We start from the raw sequence: 19,636 nt of genomic DNA, 5'->3' as shown, positions 1-19,636 counted from the left end.
ACTATAGTATCTATTTATTTATGATTTCCGTGGGTGGTGTTTTGGATGATCTATTGAGCCAGAGTGAGATATTTTGAGGCACAGTGAGATATTTTAAAAACATCTCATCACTCTGGAAATATCCATGGTGCGATAGCTGTGTATTAGTCATTCGGAAAGGGAGTGATTTCAATGAAAGAAAAAACATTTCATCTTGTCAGAGCATTTTCACTCACTGTCTGCCAGGCAGCTCCTGTCAGTCTTCAGTCTCTGTGGCTGGTTTTACTCTTCTTAGGCTCTGCCTTTTTTATTTTCTAACAAGAAATAAACCCTCTAATGGATATTGGTAGCTATGAACTCATCAATTGTCAGTGAGAAAGAGCCTGTGAAAAGATGCAATAAGCCCTCTTTGTACTGGATTATTTCCCATGGGATTATTTCTCCCAGGGACTATCTGCATTTGGAAGGAGAAACTCCTTCTCTGGGTATTGGACCTTGAAAAAAACCCCTGCCCTCCAAGATTACTTATCCCCCTGAAAAGTGAGAGTAACTCCAAAACCCTTGAATGTCAGCTGGAGATGCAGAATTAGGCTCACAGAGAGCAGGAGAAGAGATGGTTTTCTCCTAGGCGAAAAAAAAAACCTGTTAGAAAACACAAATGATGAGGCCTTGTCCTGCAAAGGAGAACAGCTCAAAGCCGTTCAGCAAATGAAAAGCCAAATGAGCTGTGAAAACCTTACCACCATGGTAGGAGAGATTTTCTCTTGGAGGAAATCTGCCACAAATCACCTAATATTCAGCTTTGCACTGCCATTTGGGAAAATGCTCATCATATTCCACTGGTCCCTGCTCCAGCTGATTTTGTATCTGTGGCTGGGGTTTCTCTTGCAGCCTGCACGCCCCGGGGGGAGGTGATTTGGCCCAGGTGCTCCTGTACTTTGATCATTCTGCACTGTAGTTACACCTGAGTGCTGTTCACTGTTGCTTTGAGGGGCACAATTGCCATTGCTTCATGCAACAAGTAGATAACTGCTTCGATGACTCAAAATGATCCCTTTGTGGATAAATCACAGCCTTGATATTCCAACTTTTTCCAGGATACACAATAGTAGAATCGTAAAATCAGTTTGGGTTGGAAGGAACCTCAAAGCTCATCCAGTGCCACCCCCTGCCATGGGCAGGGACACCTTTCACTGTCCCAGGGTCTCCAAGCCCTGTCCAGCCTGGCTTTGGACACTTCCAGGGATCCAGGGGCAGCCACAGCTGCTCTGGGCACCCTGTGCCAGGGTCTCACTACCCTCAAGCACACCTAAGGGCACCTCCCTGGTGGCAATGGGGTTTTAGGGGGTGTTTCTCTGCTGCTGTGGCTGCCCCCTGGCCATCTCCTTTGACATTGGAGGTCTTGGCTGGGTTTTCTCTGCACCAGTGCTGAGCTCTGGCTGCATCCCTGTGCAGGCCCACCCCACTTCCAGCCACTGTGGCCATAAAAACTCCAGCCAGGGCTGTAAAATAGAAACTCTTAACTAAAGAGCAGGAGAGGCCAGGAGAGAAGCAGCCCTGGATCCTCTTGATGCCTTGGAGCCTTTCCCCCAGCTCTGCCAGGACAAAAGGGGCATCACTCCCCATGAAAGCAGGAACTGGGGGGATGAGGGTGCTGACTGCCCTGAAACAAGTGCCCATAAACCCCATTTTGCTAATATCTGGGCTGGGCAGCAGTGACCTGTAACCTTTACAGCTATTGCCTAATTTTTCTGGCCAAATGAAATTAAAATGGCCAACCAGTGCCATTTCTTTCCTTTAACCTTTTCCCTTTCATGTCCGTACTTGACCCAAAATAATATTCTTTCTTCATAAGCTGGACACTAATTCAATTAATTCAGTTAATTAATTAACACAAGCTGACCTCTTGCATTTCTTGGCCAGGGGCAGGAGGACTTACCACCCACATGGTGAATCCTCTGCTCTCCTGCCCTTGTGGCATGGCATCTTCTGCCTCCCTTTGCTGGTGGTGAGCATGTCCTCGTCTCGTGCCCCTGAGTCAGCACTCTGCTGCTGGCGTGCTATTTCAGCTTAGGAAAAAAAAAAAAAGAAGAAAGTTTCAGTATTTAAAGTATTCAAGCAGATGGAAAGCCACAATCCACAGTCGGTGGAAGGAGCGTGTTTCATGACTAACAAAATATGCCAGGTAGGCCGTTCCACTTGAGATATTTTCAGGAATATAATCACTTTCACACATCCTCATAAATTTGCCAAAGTGTTAGTTTTCCCCCATATGGATGGGGAGGATGCAGCATGTCATGACTGTTGCACGGCATCTTGAATGCTGTGTCTTCGTGGTGAATTTTTTTTTTCCTTTATTCCCCCCACCCCGGCTGTAATTGCAGTTTAAGTTTGATTCACCCTTCCTCGTAATTAGTGTAGGCAGAAGGTTATCCTTGAACATTGTGGTGAGAGAGCTCCTTGGACAAGGCAGGGCAGAGGAAACAGCAATTAAATCTCTAATAATACTCCCAGAAATGGACTGGGGTTGGACTGGAGCAGTGCCAGGGATGCTGTCCCAGTGGGGAACCAGCAGGTGATAAAGGGATGCTCTAGGAGAGCCCCAAAGGCTGCATCCTTCCCACTGAGTTCCTCTGAATAGAGGCTCCAGCGTTGCACTGGGGTAAACAAATGCAAAATATTTTGAAATCATTCAGTCTCAGCATTGGATTCTTTCTTTTCTTTCTAGTATCATGGCAAAATTAAATAAAAGGACCCGCTTTCTGCATGTTATTGATCTTTCACTCAAAATCTGGGCCCTTTTCCAGGAAAAATGAGCCCTTTTGTGAACAAAGAGACAGGCACCTTCCCAACAAAAGTCAGCTTTCAAATCCAATGTTCTGTGTGTTTGAAAATTCATGTTTCTGATAGGAAAATATCAATTTCACTCAAATTTGCAGAGCAGTGATATGGTGGGGGGGAGACAGCCTTGAACGGATTGATGAGCACTTGAAGGCCAGATTGCCAGAGGGATTTAAAAGCAAAAGAAAAAGCAACCTCGTCACTGATTTTGGGCAGCTTGTGTTTGAATCCAGAGCCAGGCTGTGGGGTTGGAGCTGGCCCTGCTGTCCTTTTCTCTTGGGGACCTAGACCTTCACTGTACACTGTGCATGTGGCAGGAGGGCTCAGCCCATCTCTCCTGACCAAATCCCAGCCTCGGTGGTTTATATGCCCTTTTCTTAAAGCATGCTGGTGGCTGGAGCCAGGCTCTGAGTTGGTGTGTGCTGGCCTTGCTCCGTTGCCTTGGTTGGGTGCCCCACTGAGAGCTGCCTGCTGGTGTCTCAGACAAGCTGGGCTTTGCCAGCAATGTTTTACAGGTTAATTTGTCAAATCTCTGGAGCTCGATTATTTGTTGGTGGAGCCCTTGAGGATTGCTGGGGAGGAGATGCGTTACGCTCCCTTGGACCGTGCTAGCACACGCATGCTCAGCTGTCGGGCAGGGCTGCTGAGCTGGGTGTCCTAAACATGCTCACAGTGCAGCCCATGACATTGCCTCCATGGTAATGAGGGTGGCTGCGTTCCCCTGCCACTGCATCCTTCAAGAGCAAGTAAATTGGTTTTTTTTTTTCTGTGCCAGCAGTGGTGCTCCATCCTCGCTGGGACGCGGAGTGGGGTGGAGGTAGTGCTGGCTCAAGGGCATTATTCCCTGGGCTATCCATCATAGAATCATGGAATGGTTTGTGTTGGAAGGGACCTTAAAGATCTCATTTCACCCCCCTAACGTGCACAAGGACACCTTCCACCAGACCTGGCACCCTGCTCCTTGTCCACTGCTGGTGCCTGAGCAGAGAAGCTCCCCCCCTGCCCCATGGGATTGCTCCCGGGCTGCGTGTGTAAACTTGCATCCTACAAAAGCAAGTAAATTGGTTTTTTTTCCTGTGCCAACAGTGGTGCTCCATCCTCGCTGGGACGCGGAGTGGGGTGGAGGTAGTGCTGGCTCAAGGGCATTATTCCCTGGGCTATCCATCATAGAATCATGGAATGGTTTGTGTTGGAAGGGACCTTAAAGATCTCGTTTCACCCTCCTAGCGTGCACAAGGACACCTTCCACCAGACCTGGCACCCTGCTCCTTGTCCACTGCTGGTGCCTGAGCAGAGAACTCCCCCCCTGCCCCATGGGATTGCTCCCAGGGCTTTGCTCCCGGGCTGCGTGTGTAAACTTGCTTATCTTTGGAAAGGCACGGCGGCGCTGACAAGCGGTGCAGGAGATGGGGGCAGTAGGTGGATCGTTTTTAGCAGCGCGCACGCACGGAGCAGACAGCTTGGGCATGTTCCAAAACACTTCCCACGCCCCCAGGCTGAATTTTAAGAAGCTGGGGCATCTGCACGTTCAAAACGCTACGGGGTGGAAGGGAAAAAAGGAAAAAAATCCCCAAGGCAGGCAGAGCAGCCAGCGCTGGAAGGGGCAGGCAGCACCCAAAGGCTGATGTCTTGCTGCGGAAGGGAGTTTGTTGCAAAGGCTGAGCAGCTCCAAGCCGCTCTCCGGAGGGGCAGAGCACAGGTGAGCGTGGAGCAGCGGGCACTGGCTTCTTGCAAGCTGGTCTCGCTCTTGGTTGAGTGGGGGGAATGGGAAGAGGAGCTTGAATTACCCAGGAACGGGGCCCGGGTGAATGCCTGTTCCTCCTGTCCATCTGGGGTGGTGCAGCCTTTGAGGAGCTCCACACATTTGGGGGCCCCAGAGTCTTGCAGTAAGCGGGGGGTTAGTGGGGGGGGGTAGTCCTGTCTTCCTTGTGGTGATGGGAATGAGTTCTATGCTCAGTCCACTTTTGGTGTTTCCAGGGGCTGCCTGGGATCCTGCCCATTAATAGCAGGAGATGCCCCACTGATTTCTTTCTGTGGGGAAGCCCTGGTATGCAGGACCAGCCTCATGCCCTTCTGCATCTCCTGGGGAAGCTGAAACAAGCAGGCAGTGGGCAGGGATTGACATTGGGAGCACACAAGCTCTGGGCTTGCGCTGGCTAGCTGAGGGCTATTTCAGCCCGACCCAGGGCTCCCTGGGGCAGGGTGGGATATCCAGCCCAAGCAGGGAACCTCTGAGGGAGGGAGGACAACCTGTGTGTACGGTCCAGCAGAGTCTTGGATCCCCTGGAGCAATGATCTGGAGTTCCTTTCTGAGTGCTGGGATAGCTTTGGATAAGTAGCTTCAGCTCTGAAGGTTGGGAGCTTTCGGTGCTGGTTCTCAGCTTACGTGCTGAGAACAGCCCCAGTTCTTGCTGTTGCTGCTCCCTTGGGATCCAAGGTCCTGCTCCTGGTGGTGTGGGGCCTTGGATGTCTTGCACTGAAGCATCGGGAAGGGATGGGTGTAAATCTGGAGAGCCCAAGGTGCCGTCCGCGTTCCTCAGATCGGTGATCCGGTGTGCGCTCCGTGATCCAAGGGGGGGAACACGCCCGTCTGCACGTTCCATCAAGCTCCCGTTGGCTCTGCTGGCGAGGAGGATGATGGTGTGGCATCCTGGCAGCCTGAAGCCGTCCTGGTAGGGTGGCTGGGCTCTGACTGCTCCCTCCCATCTCGCTGGGCCATGCACTGGGGGATGCTCCTCCCGACGCATCACGTGCACGAGGGGCATCTTCCCAGCGCTGCCCGTGGCTGCCTCCCGTGCTGCTCCTGCCTCCCGTGCCACTCCTGCCTCCTCCTGCCTCCCGTGCCACTCCTGCCTCCTCCTGCCTCCCGTGCCACTCCTGCCTCCTCCTGCCTCCTGTGCCACTCCTGCCTCCTCCTGGCTCCCGTGCCACTCCTGCCTCCCGCTGCTCACTCTGGCAGCCGCTCTGCCCTTCTCCTGGCAAAGCCGATGGCTTATTTAAATGTGACTTTTGCCTGGTGAGGAGACAGGGAAACTAGTGAGGAGTGAAAACTAGAGAAGTCCAGGGGGGACATTTAAATGCCTCTAAGATCAGGGCTTTTTTCCTTTAATTTTGGGAAGAGTAGGCTTCTTGGGAAGCCTCTGCTTCCTAGGTATCCCTCCAGAAGGGGCTAAAACAGATTCTAAGTTATGCACTTTTTAAGTCTCTTGGTACCAGCAGAAGTAGCACTCTCCACAGTGTCCTCACATGCCTGGTAGCCTCGTGGCAAGGAGCATCTTCTTGGCAATGGGTGTTTCTGGGGTCCTTCTGTCCCTTGTCCCTTGGGTGGGCAGGAGTACCTGTGCACCTCTGGCACCCAGGGGAGGAGTACAAGGCCCTCCCGGTGCTAAACACAAGATGCTCTGCTATGCCCTCCAGGGTGAGGAGGAGGAAGAAGAAGGCAGAGAGGGATGGGGATGGACCTGGTGTGCCCCAGGGGACTGGCTTGTTTCTGCTAATTAGCCGTATAACCAGCCGTGGCACAGCCCAGGGCTCCTGGCAGATAATTACCTTGCTGGGTGCTGGGAAGGGAGCAGAAAGACTTGCTGTCCATGGGGACTTGAAAACTCCCCCATTTTTGAACAGATTTGGGAAAGGCAGCTCAAAAAGAATAATATGGATATATATTTTAACGGAGCAATTTCTGCCAGGCAGGCAGGCCAATTTGTTACTGAGGTGACACATTTGGTTTTAGCTATAAGAATCAAGATTTTTCAGCTTTTCTCCTTTCTCAGTTTCTAGGGCAGGGGTTGGCTACGTCATAGGGAAGCTGGGGGTCTGCATGGGAACAGGCTTGGGGTTCTGGCTTCCACCTGACCGAGCATTTATAAGCTTGTGGGTGTTTCATAGAGCAGGGGAGAAAAATAAATCTGGGAGTGCCCCCAGTCTGCTGACTGCAGCTCGGTGAGGTTTCCACTGGGCAGGGTATCCTGCCATCCCTGTGCTGTGTGTGGCTGTGCAGACACTGCCCGAGGGCTGCTGTGGGTCCTGGCCCCAGGGCTGGCTGCTCTGCCACCCTGGGGACAGCTCCCCGGAGCTGCCCGCGGGTCCCTGCCAGGGCTGTGCCAGGAAGGGCTGTCCCTCGTGTGCTCCTTGTGCCCGGCGGGTGGGATCGCTGCTGGCCAAGGAGCATCTGTGCTCTCCTCACACCTCTTGTCGGGGCCAGGGACCTCATTAGCTGCCTCCATCTCCTCTCTCCTCTGTTTATTTCCAGTTTTTCAAACGTTTGTCTGATTTTTTTTTTATTATGTCTTTTTTTCCCCTGGCTTGAAGGGAGAAATGATTGTGTGAGTCATGATAGGGCCTGACAGCTCCCTGTGTGCCCCGGCAGGCTCTACCGAAATCGGGGCTGGGGGCAGGGCTGCAGTGACTGCTGCCCATCCAGCTCCTGTTGCAGGGGGACACGGGGTGGGGAGTGGGGAACAGGCATCACAGCATTTCCCCCTCATCAGCCATTAACCCTTTGGTCTGTGGTGCTTGGCAGAGGGTCTGGCAAAGCTCAGGCCTCCAAGGAGGGATTTCAGGCAGATTCTCCTTGGGAGAGCAGAGGGAACACCATGACACTGGGTGGCAGGAGAGGAGCAGGGTGGGAACAGCTTGAGCTGAAAGCCCAGTGTAGCCAGCCCTGCTTCTGTCCGCTGTCTATAGGGGATTTGGGGCCATGCTGAGCTAGAGGAAGGCTCTTGGCCACATGCATGTGCCTTGTCCAGGAATAGGTCAGTGGATTTGTCCCCATTCCAGTGTACCCAGGATGTCTGCTTCCATGCAGAGTGGGGTCCCAGGCTGGTGCTTCCATGCAGGGTGGGGTCCCAGGCTGGTGCTTCCATGCAGGGTGGGGTCCCAGGCTGGTGCTTCCATGCAGAGCGGGGTCCCAGGCTGGTGCTCCCCATGGCATCTCCCTGCTGAAGGAGCACAACCACTGTGTACCAAGCACAGAAGGATGCAGGGGATGGCAATTCCACCTTCACCTTCTCGGTCAGGGCTGGGGGTGCCAAACTGCACCTCTCCATCTGCCAGACCTGCCTTGCTGGCCACCTCAGTCCCCCTTCCTCCACACCCCATCTCCCTCTGGAGAGCCAGCAGTAACTCTTAGTCAGTGCTGTCTCATGGACCATTACTTTGGAAATCCTAGGGAGAAGGGTGCTTGCCCATGGTCCTGTGTGGCCAGTGCCATCCTCTGCAGCCCATTGCCACCCTGGCACTGCTGACTGAGAGGGCAGGGCCATCCTCACCTCTTCCTCGCTGCTCTGGGATGATCCCAGCATCTTGCCTGTGCTTTTTATAGCCTGTGCTTCCCAGCAGGCTCACCAGCTGACCTGGATACGGCCACATCGCATTTGGGCTGAGCTCCCCTGCTCCCTCCTTGTGCTGGGGTGGGCTGCTTTGTCAGTGCTCATTGGCACCCCAGGTTGCTCTCACAAAGACAGAAGCATCCGTCATCCTGCTCTTGCGTCAAGCGTTTCCAGCCCAGGCTGGGTAATAGGGATTGCTGCGAGCCCGCGCCTCCGGATCTCTGCTCCACGGGGATCCCTTCTCTTTAGCAGGTGCTTTTTCTCCCAGATGCTGTTCTGCAGAGAGGAAACAGGGACAAATTAGCATCCCTGGCATTTCTGGCTTTCCCCACTCCTTGCCTGCCAGCTTCCCCTCCCTTCTCTTTTTAAAGAGATTCAGGTCACGCCTGGAATTAGGGCTCCCTGAACTGCAGTGAAAGAGCATTTAAACTGCTTACCATCGATTAGATGGAGTAGTTGGGGTTTGGTTTGTGCCCCACCCCTGTTCTCAGCTTTGGATGGGTGCTCACAGCACATTACTCCTTCTCTCAAGGCCTTTGCCATGATGGGCTGTCCTTCCCTGCACAGTGGGTCTGGGGACCCTGGGGGCTGCTCCCCACTTTGCACCCTGCCAGCAGCCAACTGCTCTCGACACACAGACCTTGCAGGAAGGCATTTTATTTAGCCGGCTTCGTTTATCGCAGCGCTCCGGCTGGGATTAGACACAGATAAGACGATCAATAAATCCTCCTCTCGGCTGAGATGTGCCGTGAATTTTTTGGGAAAGGGTAGGGAAAGGAGGGCACCCATTCAAAGGCAGCAGGACTGGCTGGAGGTGAGGGAGGGGACAGCCAACGCTTCGAGGTGGTGGCACAGAGGGGACCCCGCCGTGATCCCACTGCCAGTTTTTAAGAAGCCGTGTGTATGTGGTGGAGGAGAAGAGAAACCCCGCGCTGCTGCTGCGGCTGGTGTGACTGTACAGCCCGAGAAAGTAGGTCAGGCTGTGCTGCAGAGCCCCCAGCACAGCGGGACACCCACCTCTGCCCAGATCCCCTCAGCTCTCTGCTCACAGCCAGCCACAGCCCGCCCTGCACCAAGGGCAGCCGCTGTGGGGCTGCCTTGGCATCAGCCCCTCACCCCGTGTCTGCGCGGCTCTTTGGCCCTGCTGTGGTGGCTCTGGGTGAGGGTGGCACTGTGACATCCGTGCCGGAGGAGAGGCAGAGATAGAGGGAGGACAATGGGAGGGAGGGGAGGCTGTGCTCCCTCTCCCCTGCCTGCATCCCTTAGCTGCTGTCCTGCATCCAGTGAGGATTTGGCTGCAGGAGGGATGCAGGATGCAACCCCAGCATCAGAAAGGAGCAGCTGTTTCTCCATCTCCCCAGAATTTTGAGGTCTCCCACTAGCTGGGGGTGGGAAAAGCTCAGGGACATTACCCCCCCCCCTTTCTTTCTGGGACTGTTTTCTGCATTGTCAGGGAGATTTGGGGAGGAAGAAAAGATGGTTAAAGGCAGAGGCTAACACCTCAGTCTGCAGGGGTTTTGGGTGTCTCATGTGGATTTCAAAGCCTCCTCAGAGGGGAAGGGGAGCAGGACAGGACAAATAGCACTCAGGCAGGACTGGAGGATGCCCTAGCTTGCCTCAGGAGGATGGCTTGTTCCATCATCACTTTCAGGGAGGTTTCTTGGCTGCTGGGGAGAGGGGAAAATTAAGATGTGTTTTCAGGACAGAGGTGTTCCAAGTGCAAATCCAGAGTGTGTGCTGTAGCTGTAGGAACCCACTGGGAGATGGAAGGAAACTCTGGAATTGCCTTTGCCACTGGACACAGCTGGGCTGTCACTCCTGGACATTCTGTGGGGAGGGATGCTGTGGGGCTGGAGCATGGCCTGCTGCAGCCAGGGGCCTGGGACTGGCAGGCTCAGGGAGGTGACAGCCCCATGCTAACATGGCTCTGGTGACATCAGTGCCATGACCCAGAGATGGGCAGGGACACTGTGTCCTGCAGCAAGGACCTGACTGATGTGAGAGGGCTGGTGGTGAAGATGCAATGAGCTGAGCGAGGAATAAATTGAGTGTGTACATCACAGGCAGGTCTGGGCTTTATTGATTTTCAATGAAAGGCTGTGTCATGAATTTTTCTTTCCCACTGTATTTGCTGGAAAGTTGCATCTGGTCTCCAAGCACTAACCACTAACTAGAGAGCTCATTTTTCGCCCCCCAGGAGCTTCCCTGGGGGGAGGCAGGTTTGCACATGGTCTTTTTAAGCGTGTGATGGATGCAGCAGCTTTACTAATCCAGCATCAGAAGAGAAAGGCAGTATTAGCAGCGGAAGATGTTGTGTCCAGCAGTTCAAGTGACTTACTGCCAAGGGGATGTGCCTGTGATGTGTCTTGTTTGATGGGCTGCTCCAGGATCCATCGGGAATGTGTCCTGCTGTCCCCAAGAGGGACAGGGCATCATCTGGGTGTTGTCACTGCTTTTGCTGGTTTGCCTCTCCTCTCAATGACAGGAAGACTCTCAAAGAGAGGGAACATATTCCCTATGATAAAACCCTTTAGGAAGCTCCTGTTGCATCCTGCTTTTAAACTGGTGTTCAGAATTTGGAGCATCTTTTTAATCTTGAAGTCATTGTTTTTAAACATTAAAGAACATTTGGGAATGAGTATAGCATGAAATGTTTTAAGAGACATTTCTCCCTATCTTCAGAAACTCGTAGATCTTTGCTTCCTTATGAATGTGTTGAGGACTTAGGGGAAAGCATTGAAACCAGTTGAGGGATTTAAAATCAGATAACCAATGGAGAAAGCTGGAGAGGCTTAAGATGGGTTTGTCTGGAAAAGAAGTAATAGGGAGGAGGTGTTTGGCTGGAAAAGAGGTGATGGAGAGATGTTTTACCAGGTTTTGGGAAGCACTGTGCAGTGAGATGTGCAGTGACAGCAGCTTGTGTCCTCACAGGGAGAGGCTGGGAAGACTTGCAGGGTTGGGAACTTGGTTGGAAATGCCCTGGAAGGGTTAATTCTGATGCCTGGATATAACTGGATGCACTGAAGCTGAAGTGGAGCAGTATGCAAATCTATCCACTTTCATAAACTGCTTAATTAGGCGAATGTTAATGAGACGTTAATTACTGTTGTGCCGGCGAATCCCACGGAACGGAGATTATGTTTCTCTTCAAACATCCAGTCTTAATTATAACTTGCACTTAATTCCACTGTCTTGCTTGGGACGGAGCTGGGTAGGGAGGACGAGTGCCAGCTCCCGTGGCTGCCCGCCTGCAGAGCATCTCCCTTCCCTGCCCATGCCATGGTGGTGGCTCTGGGACACCGGGCATGGAGCCGTGGGGGCACCAAGGGCTGCTTGAGGACGGTGGCTGTGAATCCTTCACTTGCAGCCATCTCCTTGTGCTCAGATCCAGCCCAGCAGCAAACCCTCCAGCTGTGAGCAGGCCAGGGTGGAAAGTCTCATGTCATGTGTAAAATGCTTTTCCTTTGTGGACTTGAGAAGCCTTTGTGAAGTGCCCTGTGCACTCCAGGGATGCCACATTGCTCTGCTCTGGAGGTGCCTGCCCCAGACTGGTCAGACTGGGGTGGGGAACGTCAGCATCCAGCATGTGCCTTGTCCCTCCTTCCTCACTTTCAGTTTCTGCTGCCTTGGTCTTCCCAGCAGGACTGCAAATGCATTTTGTTGCCTGTGATTTCTAGTTCCTGTATGGGTTTTTGTGGCAAATTGCCAGAGGTCTTGCTTCCAGAGTGCCTGGCACACATGAATCTTTTTAAAGTATGGCTTCCACTTGGAGATCAGCAAGAGATCACAACAGAGATGAGAAGAGAAATGGCATCCTATTTTCAATTTGAACACCTGTTGTTGTTGTTGTTGTTATTATTATTATTATTATTATTATTATTATTATTATTATTATTATTATTATTTTTTACATGGCTTTCATTAAAGTTCAGGATAATACAATGCCTTTGAATGAGGTATAGTAAGCCATGGAATCTGCATCCTTAGGGGTTTTGGCTGGTTTTCCTCTGGGCTTTGCTGGTTTGCTGGAACCTCTGAGCAGGGTTCTCTGGCTCGTTGCTCATTGCTGCCAGCAGGGTAGCAGAGAGGACAGCATCTAAAGGCTGAAACATGAGATTTGGGCTCCATCAGAGCTTTGGGTATCCCTGAGGAAGATTTGTTCCAGTGGCCAGGCTCTTTGTCCCCAGGGAGGTGTTTGCCTTGCCACTGCTGGTGGTGGGAGCCCATGGGCTGGCATGAGCTTCACAGGGTTTTAATCACACACACAGTGGCATCTGCACGCTCAGAGCTTGTCGCCAGGAACCTGCAGCTGAGAGCAGTGACAATCCTGATCCCAGGCCCTCTCCAATGGCCGGCAGTGTCTGGGGAAGCTGCCCCGGGGTCGGAGTCACTTTGGATTTCCTCTGCAGAAAGCCTGTTGTCCCCGAGCGATGATTCTCCGCATTGGGTGTTTTCAATTACAAAGCGTGTCAGTTTAGGTTTCATTTCCTGTGGTTTTTTCTCTTCTTCCCTCTGTTCTGACTCCGCTGTTTGATTTCCAGACAGGTTTGATATTTCCTCTCCCAGCAAGCTGGCAAGCCCTGGGGACTTTGGTGGGCGGCTCCTTTGATGGCAGGCGACCCTCTGAGAGGGATGGGCTGGGCTGGAGGAGCAGGAGCTGCCAGCTCAGGGGCAGCACCCATGGGGATGGCACCACCAGGCCTCGGGGCAGCTCTGCATGCCTCCTCCAAAATCATCTGAACGTGGATTTTTTAATCTCCTAAAAAGCTTTTCTACCAGAAGAAATGTGTCCAGCAGCCAGGGAGTTTTGCCTTTTTTAATTCTGTGCCTTCTGCATCTCTCAGTGTTGAAACCTTTGTTAATTAATTAAGCATTAATTAATGGCAATTTCTTTAATTTTTGAAAATGGCAGGATCTAGTCACGTATCCACTTGCAGAGCTGCATGCTGCTCTCTCCTCCCCTCTTGCAAATCTCAGAGCCCAGCACAATCAACAGCTGCGTGGGAGGCAGAGCCAGCACTCTGCACATGATTCCAGCCAAATAAAACGTTTGGGAAACATGGGGACACCAAAGCCAGCTCGAGGGGGACCGAGAGAGGTCGTTGCCTGTGTTGAGCCCCACTGCTAAGATGCCTCTGTGTGTCAGTGGTTCCTGTGCTGCTTTCCAGAGCCCAGAACATACCACAAGCAGGACCAGGTGCTCCAGTGCAGCCCTTGGAGTGGGTGCCCAAGGGGACATCACAGGCAGAGAAGCAGGCAGGAGAGGAGAAGCTTTCACTGTGTTCTGCTTGCAGCTTCTTGTCGCTTCCAATTGCTGAGCCCAGCACCTGCTGGCTTTAAAATAAAATAAAAGGAGGATGGAAGAGAAAGGAGGATTTGGCTAAACATCTAAATTGGCCTTATTGTGCTGGGAGCTGAACTGGGCGTGGGGTAAATCCATTCCCACTGCACAGTGTGTCTGTACTGAGTGAGATGTTGAGGGATAAATGACTGTTTTCCATACATTAGCATGGTCAGACAGAGGCAGTGCAAAGGTGATAAATGAGAAAGTTTGAGTTAACAAAGTCTACATGTCTCTCATTAGGGGGAAAGGAGTTCCCTTTACCACCAGTCCTTGGGCTTGGGTGGTTGGGATTGCTTCTGCCTTTCATTTTGCTTTTTGAAAAATGCCTGATAATTTGTTTCTTATTTACCTTTGCTTGCCAGGTTGATTCTATGATACATGGGTTCTGTGCTGGATGTGGGGCTCTCTTGCTAGTGCTGGATGTGTGCTTGGGGAGGCTGATGGGGAACAGAGACACTCCTGGGGATGTCAAGGCAGGGAGATGTGGAAAAGGGACTGTGGGAGGAAATCCCTGCTCCTCCAGGCAAGGGAGGGGAAGAAGTGTCTCCCCGGCAATCAGCCAGAAACAAGAAAGCAGGTCTTCAGCAGGAACCTGCAATATTAAATAGTCTTTTAATGAAAAATACATCTGCTGTTGAGCTGCCTCGCAGCCCGAGATGCGGGCGTGCTTTTTGGTTCCACAATAGCTGCTGCACGACCTTTTATTTTACAATATTTGAAACAAAACTGGAATCTATTTTTAATCCTTTCCCTTTCCCCCTTTCAGCCTTCTCTTGTCACTCAGCCATCACGCTAATCCTGCAAAAGCTCAGTCAGGGTTTGGGAGAGGCCAAGGGCCAGGTTGCATGCCCAGCTTAGAGCAGGAAGACAAGCCAGCCCTGCATGGTCCCTCTGCCCCGTGACCCTGGCTCAGGCTGTCCTGCTCAGGGCTGCTTTGCAAAGGCAGAGCTTTGCCTGCTGCCCTTTAGGAGCTCTAGCTTTTCAAGGAGGGGGAGATTTTGTTGTTACTGCCAGATTTGGGGCAGACCAGGCAGGATCTCCTCAGCTTGGATTTCACATTGTCTTATGGCAATCCTGCCCGGAGGCAGAGGTAAAGGCTGGGTCACAACAGTTTGCACTTTGCTAATGCTTTTCATGGTGGGATTTCTTAGCAATTCCCAGACAAACCAGCCATTGCAAAGCCCATCCTGCTGGCGAGGAGCAGAAGAGCTGGGGAGGTGAACTGAGGTCTGCGCAGGGTATACCTGCTGAAGGCACATTTTAACATCCCTAGCGGTGGTGTTTGTGTGTTTCAGCAGTGCCTGGCCCTGCCACTGCCATGGGCAGCCCCCCAGAGCTGCCTTGCCTTTCCTGCCACCCACTGCCAGCAGCCAGAGAGGCCCCATTTATCTAGAGCAATGAGTAACTATAGAAAATAACAGTAAAGAAAAGGTATGTGAGAAACATCTGTGAAATGATAACAAGATCCTGGGGATGGAGCTGCTTTCATCTGGGAGCTCTTTGAGAGCTGCGGGTTGTTCCTGTCCCTTGTTAGAGAGGGAGCGGGCAGCGATGCCCGCTCAGATCTTCCTTTCCTTTCAAGATCTCCCATGGCATCCCACAGGCTGGTGAGCCTGGGCCTTGCCAGCACATCCCTCCTGCTGCCCGCTGCTGAACTGGTTTTTAATCCTTCTAATCAGCCCCACATCCAAGCCCAGGGGCGGAGGGAGAGCTGGGTTCATCCGAGGCTGTCGTGCCTCCCTGCCCTCTTACACCCCGAGTGAAGAACATGGCAGGGCTGGAGCTGTGGAGTATGGAAATCCCACGTCTGGCCTAGCTTTGTAAGGCTGAGCTGCCAGGTTTGCAGCCAGTCTCCTCCCAGGCAGGGCAGATGCTGCTTTACGCCTGTGCCAGGTCTGGTCCAGACCCTTGGGGAGCACCCAAGCAGTGCAAGTGCTGGCAGGCACTAGCTGGCTGGCTGGAAAATGTCCATCAAAACTTCATTTCCTGGGAAAAATCTGGTTTGGCCAAGCTGAAACACTTCTGGGACTCTGTGTTGGAACCTGTGAAGGCTTTTGATGCTCGCACATTGGTGCAGAGGAGTGTGGACTCTCAGGGCTGGTCTAGAGAGATCTGCCCCCACGAACAGCCCCGTGAGCAGCCCCAGAGCAGAGGGAAATATAAAGGGACCCCACTGGCAGGTGCTGGGGAGCAGGCAGGAGGATGGGGGGCTCAGGATTACACATGGAAAGCTCAGTGCTGGCCATGCCTTGGGCAGAGCTGCTGTTTCCACATGAAGCCCACATTGCTCTGCCCTTCTCCAGTGCCTGCCTGGCTGTTAATGTGTGGTTATTTGCACATGGCTTGTGAGGGCTTTCAGTGTGGTCCCTGGTTGGACTTCTCCTATAATAAAATAATTTGCTGCTCTGAAAGGAGACGCTTCTGTGAGTGAGGATTAAGGTGTATTTCAGTGTTTGCTTCTTGGTCTGTGGCATGCAGAGATGTGTGGGTAAATGTGCTGTGTCTGATTTCAAAGCTCAGTAGTTGAAATGCCTCATGTTGAGCTCCGGAGAGGAGGGATTTCTGCAGATGGCTGGAGGTAAAAGGGCTGTGGAGGAGGAACTGTGTTACATCCACAAGGTGAGCTGGGGGTCTTGTGGGCTTGTTGTCACCTTGGAAGAGAAAGGAGCGGTGCCCTTCTGAGCCTCCAAGAGCACGTTTGGACAGCAGTGAAATATCCACCATGGGATTTCAGGTGTGGATGCACACATTTACACTGCAGAACTTGAGAGCAGGACATGGCCCAGGGCCTCTGGTGGGGATGCAGGAGGCCAGAAGCAGAGTGCTCTAAGGCTAATAAAGATGCCCTAGAAGATGATTAGCTTTGCAAGCAGCATTCCTGTGTGCTGGAAACAGGGGGATTATGGAGTTCACAGGAAGCCCTTGGAGACCTCTGGAGCAGGAGTGATCTGTGTGTCACAGTGCTGTTATTGGGAAGGGTGGCTTCACTGCCTGTCATCTGGCTTTGCTGACTTAGCTCTGTGCACCATCGCCAAACACAAAGCATCTTCTCCTTGGCCGTGGCCAACCCACCTCCTTGGAGTGGGTGATGATTTGTTTGTTCCTCAGCTCAGCTGGAAAAAATTAGTGTCCTTGTGGGAGGGTGGGAAGAGAGAGCGTCACAGGGTGGCATCTCCTGAGGAAAGAAGCGGATTGCTGGGCTCGGGAGTTCAGCTGGAGCAATGTTCAGTGTCCCACTGCCTTCTCAAGGTGGTCCTGTTGGGCTCCTGCAGACTGTCTTGGGCTGGGGCAGCACTGCCTGTCAGGTTCGGTCAACTCATCCCCTCCAAGGTCCTGAGGGAGCTGCACACAATGGCAGAGCCCCCCATCTTCACTCCTGGGGGCTGTGGGGGTGCTCTTGCCTGGCCTGAAGCCCCCTAGAGCAGCGAGGCTCTCCTCAATGTGCTGCCACTTCCCCAGGGCTCAGCCCAACTCGGCTTTCCCTGTGCTGGTGGCACAGAACGAGGCGTAGTTCCCTTCTTGGCTTGTGATGCTGTTATGGTGAGAAGTGCTTGTCATGCTCCTGACTGGGATGGGAAGCATCCTTTGGAGCTGGCAGAGCATCCCTGCATGTGCTGCTCATGGGGTGGCTCCCCAGGGCTCCCAGAGCAGCCGTGCTGGCAATGCCTGTGGCTGCCAGCCTTCCTGCTGCTGATGCAGCTGCAGATTCCCCTTGGTGCCACCACCAACATAAATCCCTGAGTCCCTTCTGTGGAGACACAGACATGCAGTGGTTTAGGGACATGCAGGCTTTTTAAAGAAAAAAGCTGTAAAGCATGCCTTTGGCCCCAGAGCTTCTGCCCAGAGAACAGGAGCAGGAAGGAGGGGGAAGGTGCTGTGCAGGGAGAGAAGAAATATCAAATGGAGACGAGGAGTGTGGGAGGGAAAGACTGCCCTGGCTGCCTCCCCTAGCAGTGAGCATCCCTCCCCCTGTGCTGGCAGCCCCACCACTGCCCAGGCTGAGAGGAGATTTACATTAGGGGTGCAGCCCTGCTGCCCTGCTGCTCTCCTGGCAGGAAAGCTGGGCAGCAACTGGAATTCTGATTCTCTGGGAACCTGTAAGAGCAGCATCACTCCAGGTCAAGGACTAAATCCATTACAGAGAAGCACTTGGGGGAAAGCCCTGGATGTGATGCACATGGATGCTGATGCATTAAAACTGTTTCCCATGGAGATCTTCCACAAGGCAAGCAGGGAGAGGGGTGGGGCACAAACCTGTCCCTGGAACTGCTCCAGTACTAATGGCTTGCCCAGCAAGCCAGGGGCATCCTGGTCATCAGCCTGGTGCTGGCTGGAGAAAAAAGCCTTCCAGCCCTCATCCTGCAGCCCCTCTGAGCCAGAGGTGGCTGAGACCCTTCCCCTCACCGTGCCCCAGGTCCTGTGGGGCTGAGCTGCTGCTCTGCCAGCAGGTTATCCAACCTGAGGAGGTTTTTCCAGCCATTTCTGTTCCAGCCACTAGTGTTGCACAGGTCAGAGAGAATATTCAGAGTGATCCTGGTCGGCTCTGAGCACAGATGGTATCTGGGCCCCTGGAAGGTCGCTTTTCCTTGTGGGATGGCTGCCTGCTCATGAGGTACAGGCAGGTGCAGGCAGCCGTGCTGTGCCACTTTCTTCCTAGGTGTTGCCTGACAACTGAGAGGATGCAGAGAGCCTTAGAAAACTCCCTAGATTATCAGCCCTTTCCCAGAATGGGTTCTGGAGTCGAAGCAATCAGCCATTCTGATTTGCTTTGAAAAACATGTATTTTCAGTATTCATGTATTTTCCCCTTCTCTTCCCTTCCATCTTGCATCCCCACACACTTCCTTTCATTCCCCTCCTTCCTCCTCCTTTTCATGAGCTATTTTCAAATGCCAGGAAAGGCGAGATCTGAGGGGAGGAGGAGTAACTGAAAGGAAAAAAAAATGGTGGTGAAATTATTTCACACATTTATGAAAAAAAAAAAAGAAGGTGTGGGTGTGGGGAAAGAGAACAGCTCCAGTTCTCAGAAGACAAAAAGCAACTTCATTCATTTCCTGACATAATTTCATCAGGTAGGAAGGCTTGGTTATGTTCCTGCAGACCTGCAGTTCCCAGAGAGGTCCAAGTTGCCCCTCCTGTTGTGTTGCCCTGACCTGTTCCAGGAGGGACTTTGGGGCTGGGGACTTTGGCACTGGGAAACTGGGGTAGGAGGATGCCAAATGGGGGGAAAAGGGAGGATGAGCTTCTGGAAAATGTGGCTTTGATTAAGCCAAATGTGGCCCTGAGAAGGGTAGGGGAGATATTGCAAATATCACCAGCTTCATTGGAAGCATTTTTTCACACAAGGACAGTATGTTGGATGATTTCCCACATTTAATAAATAGGATTAGACCCAGCAACAACAGCTTTTGCTGGGAACTAGGAGTTTGGGTTGTGATAAACTTTTTAGATGACAAAATCTCCTTATGCTCAATTGTTTTTTCATCTCACTGGTAAAACTGGAAATAACTGTTTTGGCTTGTCCCACCATTCTTGAAAGGTGATTTGTTTGTCCTACTGGCCCTGTGACTCACAGCCACTGGAAAAGGGAAATAATCCAAATCCTCAGGGAAGCTCACTGCTGAGATGCTAGAGGTAATGCTGGAGGACTCATGCTCTGCCTGTCCCACACTGAAGTTCTGTACCCTTCATGCCATGGAGCTTTGGAGAAGGCCCTGGGCAGGAGGAATTTGGAGCTCCAGCAGCATTAGCCTGCCCATCTCTCACAGCTGAGCTGGGGATCTTGGAGCAGGCTGGCATTTCACACCTTGGCGAGGGTGACATTTTCTTTGCAGCTTTTCCATGCTTGGAAGATGGCATTTCACCCCAAGAGGAAGCTGGTATTTATAAGGCAGGGCACTGGCATTTCATTCATTGTTACCATCCAGTGATTCAGACAAGGTCTCTTAGCCAGAAAGGTCAACTGGGTCTCTGCTGTTCTTTGCTGCTTTTCTTTTTTTCTCCTTTTTTTTCCCCCCTAAGGGGAAGAGGGAAACACAAAGCCAAGTCACATGCCAGAACTGCTGATTGCCATTTTTCTTGCCTTGAAAATTAAGGTGTGTATAAAAGCTAGGAGATTCCAAAGTCCATCTTGCAAGGGTGTC

General features: G+C 52.3%; 1 protein-coding gene across 4 annotated transcripts in view; it reads left to right on the top strand.

The window, feature by feature from the left end:
- LINGO1 (leucine rich repeat and Ig domain containing 1) overlaps positions 1-19,636 on the top strand; it is a 158,333-nt gene that overhangs the window by 23,599 nt on the left and 115,098 nt on the right. For 2 of the 4 annotated variants that reach the window (XM_064388683.1, XM_064388682.1), the window contains exon 1: positions 4,366-4,519. The exons of the other annotated variants lie outside the window; for them this stretch is intronic. The gene's annotated coding sequence lies outside the window, so the exon portion shown is untranslated. Of the gene's footprint in view, positions 1-4,365; positions 4,520-19,636 lie in introns of those variants that run through there. 4 annotated transcript variants of the gene reach the window in all.

Source organism: Passer domesticus, chromosome 14 (genome assembly GCF_036417665.1).
Source record: "Passer domesticus isolate bPasDom1 chromosome 14, bPasDom1.hap1, whole genome shotgun sequence".
NCBI lineage: Eukaryota > Metazoa > Chordata > Aves > Passeriformes > Passeridae > Passer > Passer domesticus.
The sequence above is the reverse complement of the archived record's forward strand: the minus strand, read 5'-3'. Positions and strand labels throughout refer to the sequence as shown.